The sequence below is a fragment of the Parasteatoda tepidariorum genome, chromosome 9 (genome assembly GCF_043381705.1).
Source record: "Parasteatoda tepidariorum isolate YZ-2023 chromosome 9, CAS_Ptep_4.0, whole genome shotgun sequence".
Taxonomy (NCBI): Eukaryota; Metazoa; Arthropoda; class Arachnida; order Araneae; family Theridiidae; genus Parasteatoda; species Parasteatoda tepidariorum.
The window spans coordinates 22,095,877-22,110,848 of record NC_092212.1 but is presented as its reverse complement, the minus strand read 5'-3'; positions in this window follow the sequence as shown (position 1 = coordinate 22,110,848).

The window sequence follows — 14,972 nt, the reverse complement described above, 5'->3', positions numbered from 1 at the left end:
CATAGAGGTAGTAAATTTACGATAATGTTAACAGAGTAAAACTTTTTCAAATACCACTCTCAGAATTTGAAGTCTAGTAGATCGAAATCTTTTCACAGATATATTTTTTGAAAAATAACTTATAGCGGTGTTCACTAATGAATAACTTCTAGCGAATGCATAACTTCGAATGAATCGCATCTCATGTTATTACAGCCAGGTTTAAAAATAAAGGGGTTTGGAAATATTAGGAAATAAGGGGTTTCTAGACTGCAGCCACTCTCTTATTTTGATATAAAAACAAACAAACTGAAACCCATCGAAGAAAAGGTATGTTTATTCAGAAAGCATGCTTTTGCGTCTAATTATGTAACAGTATTATGAGGTCACCTCTTTGAACCATTAACACGTTGAGCGCCGCGTCAGCCATCGGTGGCTGACACCGGACTTTCGATTTAGGCCGCGTCAACCACCGGTGGCTGACACTAAAATTACATTTAGGCCGAGTCAACCACCGGTGGCTGACACTGAAATTACATTTAGACTGAGTCAACCACCGGTGGCTGACACTGAAATTACATTTAGGCCGTGTCAACCACCGGTGGCTGACACTGAAATTACATTTAGGCTGAGTCAACCACCGGTAGCTGACACTGAAATTGCATTTAGGCTGAGTCAACCATCGGTGGCTGACACTGAAATTACATTTAGGCCTCGTCAACCATCGGTGGCTGACACTGAAATTACATTTAGGCCGTGTCAACCACCGGTGGCTGACACTGAAATTACATTTAGGCTGAGTCAACCACCGGTAGCTGACACTGAAATTGCATTTAGGCTGAGTCAACCATCCGTGGCTAAAGCTGGAAATACATTTAGGCCGCGTCAACCACCGGTGGCTGACACTGAAATTACATTTAGGTCGAGTCAACCACCGGTGGCTGACACTGACCTTTCACATAGGCCTCGAAAAACAACTGGCTGACAGCGTATAACATGATATAGAACTATAAAATTTACACTATTTTATAGAATTGCAGAAAATTTAGTCAAAATTTACTTAATTATTGTGATTCTTGGTTTTAATAAATTCAATTTAATAGATTTTTATCCACCACTATTTTCAAACAATTCGTAGTTTTACATAATTCACCACTTTTTTCATATATGTCATGCTAAACCTTTTAAAACTAGCAAAATTTGTCTAATATTTCTAATTTTAGTTTGTAGTTAATTATAGTTTGGCCCGACGGGCAAGCCATGTAAAATTAGTGTGGTGTTCAACGTTTAAGTATAATTAGTATATAAGAGGTCACCTCTTTGAACCATTAAGATTGACAGTTGATTTTGGGAAAACCAATCATAAGAATAAAAGTTGAGCGTATTATCGGTTTTTCTGTCTGTTCACAACATGCTAACTGTTGATAGCATTTCTGAAACTTTCTTATGAAATTTGTAAAAACATCTTAGAAGAGAATTTTATTTTATTTATAATCTAAATTTTAAATTAAGAATTGGTTCTAAAATTTTTACAATAAGTTTTAATTTTCGAATGGTTGCTGAAACAAAACATTTCGTGAAAAATATTTATAATGAATTTATAATTCGTATTTCATAACCGCACTCATCACTTTCTAAATACGATGGTGTGAAAATAATCGAGCCAAAAATAATAATCAATACTTTTTTTTATAACTATAGTTTCGAATTGTGCTTAAATTAAATATTATGTGAAAAATTATCGGTATTAATAATGTCGAAAAAAGTGTTTTGATATTTATTTCATTCTTCCTTAGAAAAAAAATATACGTATAAATTATTCGTTGACATGTCCTAAGCAATAGTGAAAATAATTAAGTCAAGTTTTTTACGATTTTCTGCATTTAATACAATTTGCAGTAAGATATTTTGACCAGTTACAAACCTTTTCTAATTAAATGAAACGAGCATCTAAAGATTAATATGAATTTTTATAAAATTGCGAAAATCGAAAAAAAATTGACGCATGTCGCTTAACATTAACCTTTAACCCATCAATGTTTTGACATAAAAAGAGGCCTATATACAAAAAATACATAGATGAAAAAAGTAAATAAAATGGTTGAAAACTAAACACTAAGTTGCATAGAATTTTAAAACTGGAACAAATAGCATTTTATTTATGTGATTGAATTAAATTAAACGTTAAAAACATTAATTTCTCTAAAAGCGTAATGAGTAAGAAACTCTGCATTTGTCTATTTATAGATTTGTCTATTATCTTTACTTTTATGTATTTATTATCTTTCTATTTAATATATTTATTTTTATCTATTTACTTTTATCTGCTTATAGATTTGTCCATTTATCTTTACTTTTTCGAAAATTATGTAAAAAGAAATTTTCCACATCATCGAAATTGGTTTTCACCAATTTAAGAGGCTTCTCGCCATCTTGGATTCTAGGTTAAATTTTTAATTTGTTTTATCTCCATTTTTTTCTTTCTTTTTTGTACTTTTGATGATGAAGTATTATTAAAACGCACAATACCTCTCAAAATGAAGGGGTCGCTCTATTAGAGTAGGATAAATAGCGCTTGATAATTTTTTTTAAAAACTTAAATGAATTTCTCCTTAAAAATTTAAGGCAATAAAATGATACGATTTGTTCTTTTAAATAAACCATTTTATTTTATAACCGTCGTTGAACAGCAGACCCAATTTTTTGGGTTTACGACTACTAATGTTTAACTTCGTAGCCTTGTAATTTTGAACCTAATCCAGAATAATAAGCTACGACTTAAAAATATTTATTCGCTGTCCGGCATCTCTGTGTATATAAATAAAAATATTTTTGTGTGTTCTATAACAAACTCAGTGCGGTAACCGGCGACCCCTATGGGCTTCAACGTGTTAAATAATATCAAAATAATTGGTAGTCTTTCTTTGGTTAATATGTTCACGGCTTGACATATTTGGTTAATATATACACGGATTGACTTGGCTAATATTTTATTTCTGTGTTTGGGGTTCCACCAAAAGATGATCAATCATTCATGTTTCTGTTATTTTAAAAAATTGGAAACCGTTAATATAATCAAATTGAAATCAAATTCAAAAATTAACAACAAATCAAGCATGTGACCAATAACATTTACAATATTGTATTCACTATAATTTTGAAATTTCCGAGCAATGAACAAATATCAACCAACTACTTCATTTGTTATTTCTCCCACCATTGTCTATCAGTGAAGCTCTAGTACAATGCAACAATAAGATCGAATTCGAATTTTAACAAATCAAATGTATGACAAAGAGAGCAATAACACGCCATTGAACTTACCATATTTTAGAAATATGCGAGCAATGAATAAATATGAACCCATTTTCCATAAGTCTGGTTTTTGTCGCGGCTGTTAAAGTCTAGTCCAACATTAATATTAACTGTTAAATCTAGTTCAATATTAAGATTAACATTCAACATTAGCTGTAAAGGTCAAGTTCAACATTAACAATCAAACGAAAATAATAAATTAACAAATCAAATGTGAGACAAAGAGACACGATGTTGAATTGATTATAATTTTGAAGTTCGCTCGCAAAGAATAAATATCAATTCATTTCAATGTTTTTTTTTCCACTTTGTTTGTTGACTATGCCACTGTGCGTCACTAATACACAGTGGGCCAGCATCCAAGATTTCAAGGCCAAAATTAGCATTTCTGTAACCGTTAAAGTATATAATGCAGTTATTTCATAGAATACCTAGTTATTCCATGAAATAACTGATCGTGTCCGTTAAAGAGTGTAAGATGTTATTAATTTGACACTTTAACTAGTTATTCTATGAAATAACTAGGCATTCTATAAATTAACTAATGAGAGACAGTTGAAGTGTAAAATAAAAAATTTCTCTAAAATGAAATAACTAAGTATTCTATAAATAAACTAATGATAGACAATTAAAATGAAAAAAAAAAAGCAATTTATCTAATTTATGCAGCGTGTAAATGGTATTTATGGAAACGTACCATAAAATCATTTGTTACAACAAGGATTACTAAAATGACACTTGGAATTACACTGGGTTTTACACGAACATCCCTGACCAGTAAATTTTTTAAATCCCTGACCAGTACCGAAACTTTGAGCTGTAGCGCCGACCGGAGCGATATTTCTACCTCTGGCACTTCTTCGATTTTAATTAATTTTTGTTCGCAGACACTGAACTGGGATCGGGAATATAATTGTTTTATGCGGCCGTTTCTTGTGCCCAATTGGAAAAATCCTTCTTCGGTTATTTTTATGATGATAGCTAAAATGGATTTTGCATCACCTTTTCCTCTGTCAACTTCAGGCACTGGGATACGGACGGTAAACCCCACAGAGGTTTCAGAATGAGATTTATCCGACATTAATTTCATCTTTTTCGCTTGAATTAGAATTTTAGAATCGCTTGAATTTTTTAGACTTTTCTCTGTTTTTGTCGTGCGAGATATATAATGTAGATTATTTTACACTTTAACGGGCTGCAGATCGTTATTCTATGAAATAACTAGTTAAACCTTGAAATACATGAGAGTTTTACACTTTAACGGACACGATCGAGTTATTTCATGGAATAACTAGGTATTCTATAAAATAACTGCATTATATACTTTAACGGTAACATTTCGATAAAATTTGTTTCAAAGTTTTGGGGTTTTTATGTGCAGGTAAATTGAATTCATAGTTGAAATACACTAAAATACCCAAAAGAACAAAATGGCAGCTGAAATATGGCGAGCAAAAATAAAAAAAATAATATAGTAAGTTTAAATAACTAAATAGAGCAATGAAAATATAATAATTTTCGTAATTTTATATTAAAAATGAAAAGCAAATTATATTTCCGAAGTAATATTACAAAATAACGCGAATTAATTACAAAATAACACGAAAACATGCAAAAACAAAACATAATTTTTGTTTCCGGTGTATTTAGTCCACCTTTGCAATACGGACAAAATGGGGCAGGTTTTTTCAAAAAAAGAAACATCAATGAAGACAAGAAAAAAAAGTTTACCTAATTACCTCGTAGAACTTTTTGGAACTTAAGTTTCGAAAGTCATTCAAACATTGTAAAATGTCAAATGATAAGATATAAACTATAAGTTTGTCAAGAGTATTAACTAATTCGACGAATTGAAAAATTTTATTATAATTTCAGACTAATTACTCTGATAAAAATGTAACAGTAGGTGAAATTCCTATATATATTTCTGAAATAAAAATTTAAAAGTTACGTTTAAAAATTTTTTTAAACATATTTTTCATTACATTGTACTCTTGTCGGTCCAAAAAGTGATTTATAATGTTTGGAATTATTATGAATACTTAATTTGGGCTATATTAAAACTGTCTACACATATTTTAGTTGAAAATTTAATTTTTGACATTTGGCCAAAGATCATGGTCTTCTGGCTCACAGTGCAATAGTCCATTAGTAGTGAAGCTCTAGTACAACGTTAACAATAAAATCAAATTGTGATTAAGCTCTAGTGCAACGTTAACAATAAAATGAAATTAGAAAAGTGGCAATTCAAGTATGTGACTAATAGGTTAATAACATGCTACTAGACCATGATTTCAAAATTCGCATACGATGAACAAATATTATCCCATTTCAGTAAGTTGATTTTATTGCTTGCCCGCTTTATTCGTCATGAATTATTCGTTATGATTATCCGTAATGGTTATTCCACTGTGCACCATTAATGAAGATTTCGTGTAACGTTAACAATAAAATCAAATTCGTAAATAAAATAAAATATGTGACTAAGGATGCATTAACATGCTATTGAACTGACTATAATTATCAAACATTTAAATTTTATTTTAATTTTATTATATTCCGCTGCAATTAGTGCATTAATTGATGTAATTGCTGTTTCATGAATACATTATATACTTGACACTTTCTAGAACAACAAAAAAAAGGAGGAAAAAAAAGCATTTGGCAGGTGCGCGGCGTAAAAGGAATTTATTAATCGGTACAGTTATGTCTTTTTTACAAGAACAACTTCACACGGGAAAAATAAATAAACAGTGAAGCACCTAGCCCGAGGATACCGTGCATTAAACCGTTCAAAAAAATCGCGTCTCATAATTAAAAAGACAAGTTACTCTTCCCTCGAATGGCAACTCTGACATTCTTGTCACGTGCCCGTAACCGTGGAAACCGAGATGGATGCCTCGGGTCACATGATCTCCGACAGAGCAGGTGCAACTTGCCAGAAAATGCAAATAAGTCTCTTCAAGTTAAGATAGGTGGAATCTGAGTCGAAATTAAGTTTCATTTTACAATGTTAGAACAAGCTCTGATGATTGGATTACTAACTGTTACTTGTGCTGTTCCAATTGAGCCCCCCCCCCGGGGGGGCTGGGGCATTTTAGGGTTTGTATATAATCCAAAAATATCTAGTTAATAGCAGGATTGATACCTGAGCCCTTTTAAATGGGAAATTATAAGATTACATAACCAGTATTCGGACTTAGAACCTTAATAACGTAAAAATCAAATCCCGAATAATAGTGTTGGGAAGTAACATGTTCGATCGAAGTAACAGGTTTAAGTAATTTGGATTAAAGGAATTCTGTAATGTAATTAAGAAAATAATGAAAATTGAATTCCATTGAATTCCAAAACTATGTTCAGTATAAACCAAGCATGTATACTTATCAGTAATGTATTTAAACGCATTTAATAAAAGAAATCCGTACTATATTAATTGTAAATTTACTACCACGATTTTAAATTAAAACTTATTTTATCTGTGGGACATAGAATGTTTTAATCCAGATTTTCCCAAAGTGTGGTACGCGTACCCCTAGGGGTACGAGAACGCGTTCATATGCGGAATATCTTGCAACAAATGAAAATTTCAAATTTTTTTTTTATTTAATACAAAGCTAGCCATGAAAATTTACGATTACGTATTTTTCTATTGGCTTTTTTTTCCAAAGTTAACAGTTAATAATTAGTGATGTCAGCAGCCAGTTGTGAATTTTAACTTTTGTGCAATTTTTTATATGAAATAATACATTCATTTTTTTGTTAGTGGTACACAGCGTTATGAAAAATTTAGAGAGGGTGCACAAAAGTCATAAGTTTGGGAAATACTGTTTTAATCCATCAATGCTTAGCGTACTTTTAAAAGGGCGGTTTTATTTTTAAAAGCTAAAGTAGCAAAATTGTTTTATATTAGGATTTATTATGAAAAATCAAGATAGTTCTGTTTACGATATTGTATTAATAACATAAATATATTTAATTGGATCTAAAGACCTTGTTTAAACAGAAAGTGGTAGGTAACAGAAAGATATTTCCATTCAAATTGTACCACCTCTTTTTTCATATAGCTGTTTTTTGTAATCGTTTTTGAGGCCGGGAGTTAAGGGGTTTTAGTTTATTCGACATTGTTTGTATACAACGTTTCTACCAAAATGCAACTAAAGGTGAAACCACGCCTAATGCCATATATTACATACCCAGCGATGCCAACTAGTTCCAAGTTATGGGGAAAGATATTTTATGAGTAGCAAAATTTATGTTTCAATATTTTATTCTTGATTTGACAGTTTTCATTCAGAATGAATGAGAAAACAACAATTTGTAAGTGGAATCGGCTCCTCTATAAGTTACGTGATTTCCCCAATATCTATACCTTTCCTACTCCGTTGCTTTGGTATCCGTTCATCTTGCTGTTTCCCCCCCCCCTGCGATTTTATTTCCATTTCTCACTGAAAAAGCGTGAAAAGAAGCATGGTTTTGCGTAACCATGGTAATGAGAGGGGAAAGGTGTGGAGAATGGGAAAATCGCGTAACCTTGATATGCCTATTTTTTTTACAAAGGTTATAGATATAAATAGTTGTAACTTACATGCAAATTTCCTCCAGTGACTTCGTGGTAATTTTTAATATTCTGGTGGTAAATTTATGTCTAAGCTAATAAGAATTTCTTTTTATTTTCTAAGATACAATTTGAGATTGTATTGGATAAATTTTTTATGTAGATAACATTTTATTTGCAAAATAACATATAGGTAGTTAGAAGTACATTAAATGGTCGAGACTTATCTTATTGTTAACATTTTTAAAATTCTTAGTCCCGTAAGAGCCTAGACTAAAGTTTAGACATTGTCGTAAGTTTTTTAATTATTACAGGCTTTTGAAATATTGAAAAATTTTTACATCTGTTTTTTAATCTACTTTTTTTACATGCATTATTTCTTCAGGCACACAGAATTGTTAGCATGTGCTCTAAATATAGCAAGAAATTTGTTATACACATTCTAAATATGATAATTTAGTAATAAAAGTCGTGGTGGCTCAGGGGAAAGAGCGCTCGTTGGCTGATTGATAAAAATTTTTCACTCGGCTCTCACCAACCGCAGTGCTGACGTAGGAATATCCTCAGTGGTAGACGGATCGTGGGTTAGAACCTACTTGTCGTCAAGCTAACCTTAAGAGGGTTTCGCGGTTTTCCTCTACATGTAACGCAAATGCGGGTTAGATCGTTCCATTAGTTCTCCATGAAAGAAAATTTCTCCCAATACTTGATCCACGAGTTTCCTTGTCTTCTGGAATTTGTTCAAGGTTACGGAGCAGAACATTGGTAGTCGTAAACTCAAAAATTGAGTCGACTGTTCAATGACGGTTATAAAACTTAGTTATGAAACTGTTTACGACCAATTAATCTTGAATTGTTGGTTTTCGGCCATAAATGCTGATATTCAGTGAATTATTACAATTGGTAAAATGTGCACTTTAGTTTTTTTACCTTACTTGTAAACCAACATCTTTTTAAAGCAGGGTACCTTTATGAACAAAGAAGTAAATCATTATGTACAAAAAAGTACTTCGTCATTACATGCATTGCTATGAATGTACTATGAATGTTTGACTCCGTAGCCTTGTAATTTTAAATTGAACCCAGAAGAGAAGGGAACCTCTGGTTCAAGCATTGGGACAAACTAGCTTTCGTGGAGAACTTTTTTATGGTACTGACCCGTATTTGCTTTACACATTGAGAAAAAAAGGTAGAATTGGAAAAAGCTACAAAAAAAGGTAGAATGGGACGTAAAACCACCTAAACTTCCCATGGCTAGCCCAACGGCAAGGAGATTCTAACCGATGATCTGTCAACCACTGATGATATTTTTACGTCAGCACTATGGTCGATGTTAGTCGGGAGCACGATTCGTACTAATCAGTCACCGCTGATATTCGGACCTGTGTTACACTTTACTGTATTTGAAACATTATTATTCTTATTTTTTTTATGGCCATTTCAATATTTATGAGATTTCGACAAATTAAAATACCTTTGTTTAAAAAAAAATTAGCGCTTAAATATTAGTATAAAAAATATTTTTAGTAACAGAATTAAAAAAAAAAAAATACACCAACATATTTATTTTTGTTCTCTTTTTTTTTATCAAATTAATTTTGTATCTTTCCATCTATGTGTGACATATATAAAATACTGAACGTAATAAACAATTCGAAAAGGATGTTTGGAACAAAAGAAAAAAAAAAAAACAGGATTTTCAGAACAGAATTTCTTCAGATCGAACAAAAAAACTAGTATACAAAATAATCACTAGTTTTCATCATAAAAATGTCATAAAAAATAAATAGCACAATAAAAATAATATCAAAAACTTCATCCACCTAAAGGTATTTAACCCTTTCGCTTCATGGCCTTTCCACCACCTGGCATTCATAACACTTGAGTTAACGCATGGGTGAATTTTGGCAGTGCAACTCTTTCTTTTTTAATCATTTTTTGTAGGCCCTTAGCCCCCTTCTTATCAAACAACCGCACCTGATTTTTGGCAGGTGACTGAGACAGGTTTTTATGCCCTCTTTTCTATATTGGATTTAAAAAAAAAAAAAAAAATGGGGTAGAAAAGACATTTTACCCTTCATCTTTCTCACCTACTTTTTTTTTTTTTTTTACTGATTGTTTGTTTTTAAAAGAGCACTTTCCCCCCTGTGATTCCACTCTTGATAAAAAGGTGAAGGACAAATGTTGAAAGAGAAACACAAAGAAAACCTTTAAAAATTAATATAAAACAGCAGTACTAAAATGATAGGAATTAACATTGTTTAAATGTCAAAACATAAGCCCCCCCCCCTACTTTAAAGTTCATCGAAATATTTATATCTTTTCAAACTACAATTTCATAATTTAATTGAACACCTGCCTTTTTTTTTTTTTTTTGAAAAAAGTAACTAAGAAAAAACTTTATTCTTCATAAAATTTGATCATTAAAATGGAACCTATGGAGACACGAATATTTTACGAATGGAATTTTCATTAAAAAAAGAAAAGAATGCGACCTATATGAGTATAAAAAATACTTCATGATGGAATCCTCATAAAAAATTCAATCATTCAAAAAGAAATATTCATAGAAATGTCGTCGTTAAAATGGGACATTTCTATAATGTGATCTTCAAAAAAGGGATCTAAGGGGGGAATGAATATTTCCATGATGAAATCCTCGTAAAAATGCAATCATTCAAAATGAAATATTCATAAGAATGTCATCGTTAAAATGGGACATTTCTTAAAGTTGATCATCAAAAATGTAACCTATGGGAGTAAAAATATTTCCATGATGAAATCCTCGTAAAAATGCAATCATTCGAAATGAAATATTCATAAGAATGTCATCGTTAAAATGGGACATTTCTTAAAGTTGATCATAAAAAATGTAACCCATGGGAGTAAAAATATTTCCATGATGAAATCCTCATGAAAATGCAATCATTCAAAATTAAATATTCATAAAGACGTCTTCGTTAAAATGGGACATTTCTAAAATTTGGTCTTCAAAAAAGGGATGAATATTTCCAAGATGAGATCCTTATAAAAAAAAAGCAATAATTCAAAATGAAATATTCATAAAGACGTCTTTGTTAAAATAGGATGTTTCTGAATTTTGGTCTTCAAAAATTGAACCTATGGAGGTATGAATATTTCTATGAATAAATCCTCATACAAAGGCAATCCTTCAAAATAGTGAAATTCATAAAAATATTGCCCAAATGAGACATTTCTAAGAAGGGAATTCTTTGTGGATTTTCGAAAAGGAGATTTATCAATGAATTTTAATTCTCAAAGACAGACAAAAACGAAATTTTCATCTAAAAAGTCAGAATTATGTATCTAATTAGGGTAAAAAACGTATCCGTTTCTTGATTATCGGAAATGGACATATGGTGTTATTAGAAATATTATATTTTTCTTTAAAATGTGATATTTTTATTTCATTGACATTTTACTTGAAATAATTTCATAAAAGCAATCGCAAGATTAAATACATTATGAATTATAGGTCTGATCTAAATATAATCAAAAGTTTCCAAACTCATCACTGGTTATAAAAAATGCTTACACGTGGAACCCCTTAAACGGAACCCTAGAGTTCCGTGGAACACCATTTGGGAACTGCTGATTCAGAGCATTACTAAGTCTGATGTCTCATAAAAAGCGGACAGACTTGCTTGTGCTACTTATTGAATAATAATAATAATAATAAAAAGCTATGTTCAAAAAGATTAAGAAAAGTGAGTGTGAGAAAGAGAAAATTGGTGAGATTCCTTAAAAAGGAAAAAAAAAAGAATGCATGATTTTGTTGCTTAGTGTCAGTAAACGCCCATAAAAGACACTTAAAGCAATAAACAATAATTAAAGTGAAATTATACTTTATCAAAAAATAACTGTATCTGCAATTAAGTGACCTTTTCGGATCAGTTTAAGTAACAAATAATTATTAGGATAAAAATATTCTACTTAGTGTTCTTTTTCGTTAGAAAAAAAATTAAATAGAAAGTTTTGGAATGTTCGAATGACCCATCTAATTCGGATTTATGACAGAGAGGGAAAGTTTTAATCGCCAAAAATGTGTCGGACGAAAATAGTTGAAATCGCCAGAAAAAACACTCCCCTACGCTTATCTTCTATTAATCTTTATTAGAAAATCTTTAATTCCGACTTAATTCTCTTGATAAGCCATCATGTAGAATTTGTCGCCAAATTTCCTTCTCAGCTAACGTGAAATATATTTTTTTTCCCTACATACTTTGGTTGCGTTCTCACACCGATAAGGCTGATAAATGGCGCTATAATTTTTAGAGCTGTTATTTCGTTTTACCAGCAATTTGTCGCTACACTTCAAAAAGAATTTTCGGTTTCACCATTCATCGCCATACTAAGGATAATCTCGTTAATTGAAAGAACTGAAATAATTAGCTTTTATGTTAATGTCTGGATTTTTGTGGCAGTTATTTTGATATTTTATAAATGCTTTTGCTGTTCTTGCCGCTGAAAAGAATTCCTTTTCTCCTTTATTATGATTATTCTAAATCTGCGAAGTAACTGAACAATTTTATGAAGGACAAAAATGTATATGACGTATGAGAATTGGAAAATTTCGGCACTTTGCAAAGTGCCGTGTCATAATGCAATGCATCAGGCTAATTAATAATGTCTCTAGTGTTTTCTATTCATTCAGATATTTTTAAGCTTATTGCAACTAGCATGGATAACTTTAGGCTAATTAGAAAGTGTCTAATTCCTAGCTCAGTTGGCAAATGAATCTAGTGTAGTGAAAGTCTAAAATGGTGGTTATAATAAAAAGCTTTATGAATTGGAGATGAGCAATAAAACTTATCTAATTAAAGCACCAACAATAAGCCTAATGCAATAGACCTAGAATAAATTTAGGCTGTTTGAGTAATTCTTCGACCGTTTTCTAATAAGAATAATATCATCTGGGTGGACAATAATCCTAAAAAATATCAGGCAACCTAAGAAATTGTGGAGATAATTCCAATCAGCCTATGGTATTGCAAAATACCAGCTTTACAAAGAGCCGGAATTTCCTTTTTTGAGGATATTAATTTGACTTCCAGCATAATTTCATTAAAGACTTTCTTTTAAAACATTTTGTGGTTTTTTCTATCTATATATATGTGATTGTTACTATTCACATACATTGTGATTGTTTCTATTCATATACATTGTGATTGTTTCTATTCATATAAATAGATTGTGATAGTATAACTTCCTCTATTTAAGGAAATATTTTGTAATGATTGTTGCATAGGACAAAATTGTTATTTTATTTAATAGTCTTCTCTAAAAATTCGAGTTTCGTTAATGTTTTCTTCTGCAATTTTAAACGACGAAGAATGATATGGATCATTTTAAAGGAGATAAGTTATAGAAAGTAATTGTTGTAAAACTTCCTACAAATCCTTTGCAAGTCAGTTTATACGATTCTTTTCTTCTACAGCGTTGCTGGAAAAAATATGTTCTCTATTACCCAAAAAACATCTCAAATTGTAAGCGTTGCTTGTTTGTAAATTATAAGTTTGGGAACCACTGAACAAAAATATTTCAAAAATATTGAATAAACTACAGTAAAAGACTTGTTTTTTTTTTTTTTTTAAAAAAAACTAAGCTATTAAAAGAAATTAAACGATGATAAATTACATCTAATAAATTTTTAAAAATATGCATTTGCCAACATTTAAAGTACATTAATACAGAATACGTACTTGAGTTGAATTGCACAATTTTAACTTCTAAACGGCTGCAGCTATGGTTAAATGATGGTGTCCAGGTAAAGTAAAGTGGCTATGCTCTACAAAATGAGATCATTTACAACTCTACCTCGTAAAAGACTGCACAGTTAACGTGTCGATTTCGCGAAGAAAGCTAGATAGCAGGAAAAAGTAAATTAATAAGTTATACAGTATCATAAATTTAGCATTACTAGACAGAAATCAACCAGGAGAACGGTATGAAGAGATGTTATAGGGAAGGCCAAGACCCACCCCGTGAAGTTGTTCCAATAATGATGATGATGACAGATAGACATCTTGTGAATATTAACGTTAAGAGAAGAATGCCTAAAATGAACAGTTTTTCTTCGTTATTTCCAACATTCTGAAGTATCGAATTAGTTTTAAAAAGTTTTTTTTAATAGTTTCCACAAGATAAGCGAATTTTTATGTCTTGAAAATTCGCTAAATGTCATCAAACATCAAAAATAAAGATATCTTGTGATAACTATTTTTTCCTCTTCTTCTAAAACCGTTTTGTTCCTTCACAGTGTAGAAAATCGCGAACAAACTAATGTGCGTGTTTTTTAGGTGTCTTTTTAAACTGTCTTTTGGTCATCGTATTTTAGATCACAAGGTGTCATTTTAAACTTACAAAATGATACTCGCCAACTTAGTAATTCACTTTTTTCTCCCATCTCTGACTGTTTGCGAAACAGTAACGATAACTTCGAAATGTTTTAAAAGGAGGCGTTTAAAGCAATATCATCGTGCATCCATAACCACTTTATTATACCTAGATACCATTTTTATAAACATAACTTCAGCTATTTTTCAATTAAGAGAAGGATGAACCACGATGATTCAGGGGATAGAGCGTTCGCCTCCCAATGAGGCGAACCGGGTTCGAATCCCAGTCGATACGAATTCCGTATCCGACTTGCACCGACCACAGTGGTGACGTGAAATATCCTCAGTGGTAGACAGATCATGGGTTAGAGTTCCCTTGCCGTCAGACTAATCGTGGGAGGTTCTAGTGGATGTCCTCTCCATCAAAAAGTCCCCCACGAAGGCAAATTTCTCCCAATACTCGATCTAGGAGTTCCCTTGTCTTCTGGATTGGGTTCAAAATTACAAAGCTACGGAGTTGAGCATTTGTAATCGTAAACCCATAAAATTGGGTCGGCTGTTCAATGACGGTAATGTAATAAAATTAAATTAAGAGACGGATTGATAAGGACTTCATAGGGCTGTAGCATACCTGCCAACTTTTAATCCTTTCAAGGATGATTTTCCCCACTGGTAGTAAAATGGAATTTAAATTACTCTTTTAGGCAGAAGCATACGCAGTATTATGAGCTAGCTTATGCGGACTATCAAAACAGTATTGC